The following is an 8,996-nucleotide window of genomic DNA, read 5'->3' as shown; positions in this document are numbered from 1 at the left end:
AAATGAGATGTCTACCACAAGGGTTCTCTAAGAAAAAGCCCTGGTTTAAAGGGAAAGACAGAAAACTGCAGACATCTAAGAATAGCTTAAACTGAAAAACTTGAATTTTCCCCAAAGATGAAAGTAAAAAAAATTTAAATTTACTGAATGCCTATGATTCATTATTTCAGCAACATTTACAGGTTGTAAATAAAGTGCCAAGAATTGTGTTAGATGCTTTCAGATGAACTGTCTCCTTTAGTCGAGCATGATATGAAGTACAGACTAATTTGTCACTTGGTGGTGTACCTAGAGTCACACAATTAATAGAGCCTTTTATACAAGAGGTATTTAAGAATGTGCTGTGTGCCGGGGCTTTTCTATATGCTCAGACAGACAGTAACAAGCCTTGGGTGGGGGGGAGCACTAATTAAGGTCCTTATGCCACATGGACCAAAGTTTATAGTTAAAAACATTAATGTTCCGGAGTCAATTCTCATGTGTTTGAGAAAGCTGATAGAATGCCAAGTTTCCCAAATTCTCAGTTAGTAACATTGTGTTAGTTGACTGAAATAGGTCAGCCTAACCTCGTTGTGACCTTTGACCACAATCAAACACAATGGAGTGGACGTTTGCTTTTGTGTTTATTTGCTTTCCAAGAGACACTAGTTAAACATTTACTAGCTTGGCATTGTTTATTAAATCTGACTATTGAGTAAATTCCAGCCTCAAACTTGAAAACTATCTTCACTATAACCAAGAAAACAAAGCTTAATTTTTTTCTGTTTTGCTCTAGGTCAATATTTGGTAGAGTTGGGAAGAAGCAAATCTTTAGATCCCAATCCCCAGAGTGCAGCTTGAAAGCCTAGATTCTTCCACTTCTCCTCATATCCCAACTTTTATGATGCACTAGGAAGTTCAGGTGAGCACATAATGAAGTTCTAGTATATTCCTTTTAATCTCATCGATCTGTATTGCACATAAATGTGGAGGTGCTCTTGATCACCCACTTAGACACAGTACTAGAGTGCAGAACAGCTTCAGTGGACAGAAAGAAGGGGATGGATACTTTCAGACCTGAGAAGCAGGTCTCTGTCCTTAGAAACCTAATATATCTTACTCTAGGTTCCATAACATTACCTAGAATGGAGGGACAGTGTTGACTTTGACTAGGTTCTTTGGTTCCATAGATAAACCAACTTTTGGTTCATAGTATGATGGAGGCATGTTAAAGCCTGATCTAAAAATGGTGCCAAATTCAGAACTTCCAAAATCCTTATGGAAGTCCTGGTCCACTGAGAGATGATATAAACAAACAGTTTTTACATATAAACAAATATATTTTAAGCATCAAATTGTCTATGTTAACCATAATATTAATAATTTCATTTATTGGCAGCTTGCTGGGTTTTTTTCTCACTAAACTATTGAAGGTGAAATGACTTCAATTTCAGAACTTGCTCATTAGTTTTAATTCACAACAAATTACTAATAGTTATTAATCACCATGTAAATACTATTGGAAAGACTCGAAGATTTGTTAAAAGTGCCTCTTCCACTGTTCAAGTAGGATCCTGAGGCAAATTCTGGACTGACCTTGCTATTTGCTCGTGTCACCGTGGCTCCTGAGAGCATCTGTCCCACTGTTTCCTGGGCAACGTGGCAACAGTTCTGCTCTGATGCCAATGGCAGCAGGTATGTGGTTTTGCTCCTTCTTTAGATCATGAACCATTGTGTTCATTTCCTCATTCTAAAACCCACAGCACTAATAGCACGAGAGGAACTAAAAGGCACATATGAAATCAAGCTAAAGACTTGAAAGAGTTAATGCAGAAAGAACCAAGGACTTAGAAAATATACTTTTTAATACCAAGAAGTAACTAAATCACTTATTTGAATTAAGGCATTGGTTAGAATACAAATGGTGTGTGTGTGTGTGTGTGTGTGTGTGTGTGTGTGTGTGTGTATGCATGTTTGGTATATATTATTTTGTTTTGATATATGTTTACATTGTGAAATTGTTAAATTAAGCTATTCACTACCTCTTGCATTTACTTTTTATTGTGAGAACTTTTAAAATCTACTCTCTTAGCTCTCTTCAAGTCAATAATCCTTTATTAACTAGATTTACCTGTGTGGTAGATTGCCTGAATTTATCCATGCCTTCTAAATAGAACTACCTTTGGTAAAGTCCTTGCTACAACCTCCAACTAAGGACGACCATCATTTTTTATACTCTGCTTATATGATCTTGACTCTCTTAGCCCCCGCATATATGTGAGGCTAGGCATTGTTTCTGTGTGCCTTGCTGATTTCATTTAACACAAAGTGCTACAAATGCATTCACACAGATCTCCTTTTGTAGTATTCTATGGTATGTGTGACATATTTTCTTAATCCAGGCATCTGTTGATGGTCATTCAGATCCTTATCTTAGCCATTTTAAATAGTGCTGCCTTGCCGTTTTTCCTGACAACAATTTCTTGACATAATGGAGAAAACTGTCAATAAGACCAAGAATACCAAACTCAAATTATTCTGCATAGCCAAAAAACAAAAGTGAAAAGATGACAAATGGAACAGAATGAAATATCTGCAAGCAGGTCCTGGTTATTTTTACTGTCAACTTAACACAACTTAAACAAGGGGTCCTTGGGAAGAAGGAGTCTTGCTTGAATAGCTGTTTTGGTAGAATTGGCCTGTTATTTCTTGTCCCTGTTAATTTTCTGTCAATTTCACACAAGCTAGTAATCTAGAAAGAAGAATCTCAATTGAGAAAATGCTCCCATCAGACTGGTTGCTAGGCACATCTGAATTTTCTTGATTAATGGTTGATATGGGACTACCCAGCTCACTGTGGGAGGTGTCACCTCTAGGCAGGTCACCCTGGGTTTTATAAGAAAGCAGGCTGAACAAGCCATGAAAGCAAACCAGTAAGACGTGTTACTCAATGGTCTGTTTCAGAGTCTGCCTGCAGGTGCCTGCCCTGCTTGAGTTTCTGTCTTGGTTTCTTTCGGTGACTGACTGTTGTTACCTTGAAAGTATATGGTGAAATAAACCCTTTCCTGCCCAAGCTGTTGTTGGTTAATATTTTACCACAGCTATAAAAAGCAAACTAGAACACCATATCTTTGAGAGATTATCCTGATTGACAAGCAATAGGCAAAGGCCAAGTCAACCATGGGGTGGCTCCATCACAAGGGAGGTGAACCTGGACCATATAAGAAAGTTAGTTGAGCATGACCCACAAAATGAGCCAGCAGGCAGCATCCTCCATGCTTTCTGCTTGAGTCCCTGATGCCACTTCCCTCAATGGTGAATTTTTCCTCTACATATTTGATGAAATAAACCAGGTTGCTTTTGGTCATGGAATTTAGCTCAACAACAAAAGGAAAACTAGACCAATATATATCTAATTAAGGGTTAATATCCAAACTATATATGGACCTCAATTCAATAGAAATAAAACAATTAGTCTGATTAAATATAGAGAGAAAAGACTTGAATAAAAGATTATCAAAAGAAGACACACAACAGATAATGGGCAGGTATCATTGCTTCAAAAATACCTAATAATTAAAGATGTAAAAATCAAGCCGCAAATGACATCATTTAATGCCATTAAAGGTGTTTGTCCAGGAGGCTTAAAAATAAGTCTTTGAACAGGTGTGAGTAAAAGGGGTCTCTTGGACACTTGGAGGCAGGATATGAATAAGTTCAACTATTATGGAAAGCACAACAGAGGAGATTGAAAAATTTAGCAAAGAGCTGCTACGTGACTCAGCAACACCACTACTAGGTGTATAACCAACTAATATGAAGTTATTAAGTCCAAGAGTTACTGCTTTGAGAGAACTCTCCCAAGGAAGAGTGGTGTTCTGTTTGCCTTCTTGTTTTACTTATCTAACTATCTGATTGTGGGAATTCTTTGTTTAAAATTATTGGATTTGGTTTTTGTTTTTGTGTTTTGAGACAGGGTTTCTTTGAATAGCTTTGGCTGTCCTAAAACTAGTTTTGAAGGCCAGTGTGGCCTCCAACTCACAGAGATCCACCTGCCTCTGCCTCCAAATGCTGGGATTGAAGGTGTGCGCCATCACGGCTTGGTTGTCTACATTTAAACTTTTTTCAACTTTACCTATTGATAAATTTGTTGTTTCTTTTATTTACTCATAACATTAGAAGACATAGTCACATGACTTATTGTTTTCCAACAACTTTTTCATTATAGAAGTATTTTTATTGTCTTAATTTTAAAATTATTTATGTTTCTTTCCTCTAACCTTTCCTATATATCCTTTATTGCTCCTTTTCAAATTTTAGGTCTCTTTTTTTTTCTAACACTTTTTTTTAAGCTGGAAATGAATGTACTTAATTTATTCCACTAATAGTTACTATAGCACAAGAGATGAAGTAAAAGTCACTTGTGTCTGATTTACGTCATGAATTATTAAGGCATAGTTAATTAATTCTTTCTGGCATCTCTATAGCTTCTGCTCCCATGGGTTTTCAGTGCTGAGAGCATTTAGGATTGCACCCACGTCTACAGCCTTCTTTTGTGGGTGTAAACCGAACCTGCTGTTATTTTCCAGGACACTGGGTGTCAGTAACTGAACTTGCAGACATGGAAAACGAAGTCAAATAGAGAAAATGATACGGGGACACAGTTGATATTTTCTATGAAATCAGTTGACAAAGCATTATGGGGATGTGGGAGACATTATTGGAGGTCACCTGTGAGCTGGGCAGCATGACTTCCCTCTTTGGTAAATAAGGCTTTGTTTATTTTTGTCTCAGTCTCCCAGCACTGAGTCCTTGAGGCAAGAAGCAACAAGTTCCAGCCTGAGATGCGCTGTATCTTCTTGAGAAGTCTGACATTGGTGGAAGGAGGCCAGAGGACTGCTGATCACTTTCTATATTTCAGTTGCCTCCCAAAGACTTGATTTTAACATAATGGCTACACTGTAAGGAATTGGGTCTTGGGAACTGTCCAAGAAACCCTGTGTACTACGCCTTCCCCCAAGTGAAAAGTTTGTCAGCCAAGCTCTGGATCCCTGGCATATGGCCCATCCTGGCCTTTCCCTTTTGTTACCCTACGGGCTCTGTGTTGTGAGTCAAATCACCGGGCAACCAAGTATCTTCTAGCAGCTACTGTTTACTCCAGACCAGTCTGGAGAAAGGGAAACTATCTAGCAAAGGGAGGCCCTTCCCAGCCTTCTGTGCAGACTGGTACAAAGATCCCTCTAAAATCAGTTCTCTTGGAATAGTCAAGGACCAAGTAGAAGCTACTGCGCCTGTGCTCAGGTGAGAGCCGACAGCTCCTCCCTGCTAAATGCATAGGTTTCTTCCCCAAGTCTGTTTTGCAATAGAAGAGCTGTCACTGTGAACAGGTGGAAAAGAAGTAGTGCCTGTCTGCGTGTTCCTGTGGCTGCAGCTGGCTCAGGCATAGCAGACAAGACAGGTGAGAAATGCTTTTCCTCCTCTCTGTTGGTTTGGAACTGGGGCCACCCTTTGTTGGAGCTGTGGGAGTTTATGGTTTCTGGAAACCTGTTAGAGTACTTTCTCTTGCTACTGCTTCCCCTGTGGATGATGAGGACTCTTTATTTTGTTTTAGTGTTGCTGCTATTGTTGTTGTCAAATATCCAATCAAAGAAATGACTGTACCCTCATATCAAGTGACCCTTCCTCTTTGGCCAGCCTCAACCTGTGTCTGGGGGCAGGGCCAAGGCAAAGTCACAAGGATCACAGTGCCTTCCAGGGAAAACGGACCAGCCGAGTGGAAACTGGAGGCAGATGTGTCTGGAACAAGGTTTCTGTTCCAAAGGGATATAGGACCAAAGCTGTGGCTTCCTTTATTTGTTATGTTCTGTGTGGTTTGGTCCCAGAGAATGTATAACAGAGATGGTTGAACTCTACTCTCTTATGTGAACTGCCTCTGGATTAAGTTCTGTGTACAGAGAAAGAAAGAACGTCTACATCAAACTCCAGGAATACGTCATCCACAGCCCTGGGCTGCAGTAGGATGAACCATCAGGCATCTGGAATAGGCTTGATTTCTGGAATGTAGTGGATCTGATTGCTTCTTGGCAGCTAGTCTTTTCCAATTATGTTTGGCTTAGTCTGATTGTCAAATTACTTTGTAATCCCCAAACTGATCCAGGATGTCTGTAGAGGGGACAGAGACAACTCTGTCTACAAAACTGATTGCCTGTGATGGAAGGAAGGTTCTAATGAAATTTTTTGAACTGTTCTTTCAATAATCCACAATCCAGCCAAAATGAAGGTCATGAATACTATTCCTTAGCCCTTTGTTGAACCAAAAGAGCCAAAAGTAGCATGCTTCCCTAAAATGCTGGTCAACTAAGGCTAGCCTACACAGTTTTACCTTACTCCCATGATGCAGCTCAAGGAAAGATATTGTATGTAATTTGAATAGATTTAATTAAAAATATAAGATTTTTCATAATTAATGTGTGCTGGGGTTCACAGAATTTAGAAATTCTTTTTTGTACTCTCATTCTGTCAGTAAACAAGAAGCTTCATAATTTCAGTTCTTATTGAATTATGGAAACTCCACTGTGGTGAAGTTAACATTTCCTTTTTACGAAGCATGAAGGATGTTTCTGAATGAAATCTGATGCTTTCAACAAGCTACCAAGCAGAACAATGGGCTTCTTTAAGAGCACCAAGTTGTTTTCCTAATGGTTTCACAGAATTCACTATTTGTGCGAGAATACAGTCAGGAATGAGCATATGCCTCAGTCACTTATTCAAGCAAGTTAAAATTAGAAATAAATTTTAACAATTTGAAGCCCTTAAGTTAAAAGTCTATAGGTAGCAGATATCATGAGTTATAGAGAGTATGTTCAATATTATTTAGGCACCATGAACACAACCCAGTCAACAGCAACGTTTCCAGACATAAACTGTTTGATTGAAAAGTTTAACTATAAACGAACAACATTTTTTAAGCCTCAGTGATATAACGGTTAAAAAAAATGAAAACCTCGTTTTTACTACTCTTTTCTCCAAAAATAAAATTTCTGACAGCGAGGTTAGCTAAGCAAAAGCACTGAGAATGAGCCACTGCTTTTATAGTGTCATGCTGACCCATGCTAGTGGGAGCTCACGGGCTCTGAACTAATAGCTGGGGATTCTACATGGGACTGAAGTAAGCTCTCTAAATGTAGGTGACAGCTAGGTAGCTTGATCTGTTGGTAGGGGGAGCTGGCATGGGACTAGGACTTAACCTGGGTACACTAACTGGCTTTTTGGAGCCTATTCCCTATGTTGGGATACCTTGCTCAGCCTTGATACTGGTGGTGTGGGGAGAAGGAGGGATAACTGGGGCTAGTATGTAAGATTTTAAAAAATTAAATAATAAAAATAGTACCATGTTAATAAGCTGAAATTATTCCCTGGAAGATTATATGATCACAAATTTTCCACGATGCAGTAGTATGTCAAAATTTCCCTGAGGATGAGCAGATGGAAATTCACCGACACTGACATCTGATGTGTCCATGATGGTCTCATCTGCTGCCACTAAAATATCCTGCGGGGTTAGTGATCTACATTTTACCCTGCAGTTCTATGTATACTTACAATGAAGTCCCTGCATCATATTTTCAGTCCTCCTTAGAGACTATTACTCAACTTGGTCGTGTGATTTCTGTATTCTCTTTTGTTAGAATAGACCTTTTTTTACCTAGTGTGACTAATGAGCAGAAGTTTAAGGTAACCTCCCACTAACAGAGTGGGTGTGGATAAACCACAGGGAAGATCTCTTTGCCTCCATTTTCCTGCCTGACCCTGTATCTAACAGTGACAGTGAGTGAGGTAAGGGACATCGCAGGCTGTTTCCTCCTGGCTCTAAAAGTCCCAGTTCTAGCCTTCAGATTATTTTTCAGACCAGTATACAAACTAAGTTTCATAGTTGTTTTCTTTTTTTTCAACCAAAGAGAGCAAGAGAAATTGGTGATAAATTTCAAAATATAAATTAAAAAAACAGAAAAATGACAAAACTCACACTTATTTCTGAAGTAGGATGACATCAAAACAATTTAGTTGTGCCGAACAGAATTCCCAGGTAAAGTCCCTGGAGAGAGAAACTTGGGCGGATGACTAAGAAGGGAACATACACAGGGTAACACTGAGGATGGAGTGGAAAGAAAACTCCTCCATCAGATAAGACGCTGCCAGAACCCAAGGCTGTTTTCAGGCCATGCAGGACTGCTCTTTCCCACCACACCCAATACAATGTTTCATAAGCTAATAATTCTTTTTAAAAATAATAATAAACGTAAAATAAATATTTTCTTTCTACAAGTGGCCTATCTACTGTTTTCCTTTTCTTCTTAGGAGCATATTAATGTGTCACTAAGCGAATTCCCACGATGCCTTACTAAGCTCAACTGGAAGTTGGATGAGGTAGAAACAGAGCTCAACAAATTCTGTGTGTAACAAGTCTGTGGCTTTTCAGAAAGTTGTCTTTTAAATATCTATGCCCTTAAGTGGTCTTTTTTTATATATAATTCTTCATATTTACCCCAGTAAAAGCTGAAGCTAGCCAAGAAAAATGGGGAAAGTGTTGCCTACCTCGCCATGTTTTGTTCAAATTATTGTTTACATTCACCATGAAGCTAAGACTATGAATTATAGAAATGTCCCACCATGTTCCTACATAGACATCCAGATTTTTTTATTTTAGTGAAACCTAAGTCCTGGTGGTTTTTCCATGCCCTCCCCCAGGGATCCTCCATTGCACACACTGCTGATGTCTGGGGCTCTTCTTCTTCCCCCTGGTTATGTATCACTTAACCAGATGGGTTCTGGGCAAGACTCAAGTTTCTTTAATGACTGGAAACACAATTTTACCTCTTTTGTCTGAATGCTCTAAATAGAGGAGAAGGAAAAAACTCAGAAGAGTTAGATGAAAACGTGAAAATGGGCTGGAAGGAGATTAGTGGGTGTGGAGGCAGATGTCTGCAGTACTGATCACTTTCCCGGTGGATTTTCTC

The 8,996-nt window shown here is 39.1% G+C and overlaps 1 protein-coding gene across 2 annotated transcripts in view; it reads left to right on the top strand.

Annotated features, from left to right (window-relative positions):
- The first annotated feature begins 5,179 nt into the window (after positions 1-5,179).
- Positions 5,180-8,996, top strand: part of Bbox1 (gamma-butyrobetaine hydroxylase 1) — a 49,040-nt gene continuing 45,223 nt past the window's right edge. The window contains exon 1 of one of the 2 annotated variants that reach the window (XM_041679188.1): positions 5,180-5,280. The gene's annotated coding sequence lies outside the window, so the exon portion shown is untranslated. Of the gene's footprint in view, positions 5,438-8,996 lie in introns of both variants that reach the window. The other variant, XM_041679187.1, reaches the window with a different exon arrangement.

Source organism: Microtus oregoni, unplaced genomic scaffold (assembly GCF_018167655.1).
Source record: "Microtus oregoni isolate MIOR12 unplaced genomic scaffold, Mior012 000031F_ref0000149, whole genome shotgun sequence".
Classification (NCBI taxonomy): domain Eukaryota; kingdom Metazoa; phylum Chordata; class Mammalia; order Rodentia; family Cricetidae; genus Microtus; species Microtus oregoni.
The sequence above is the reverse complement of the archived record's forward strand: the minus strand, read 5'-3'. Positions and strand labels throughout refer to the sequence as shown.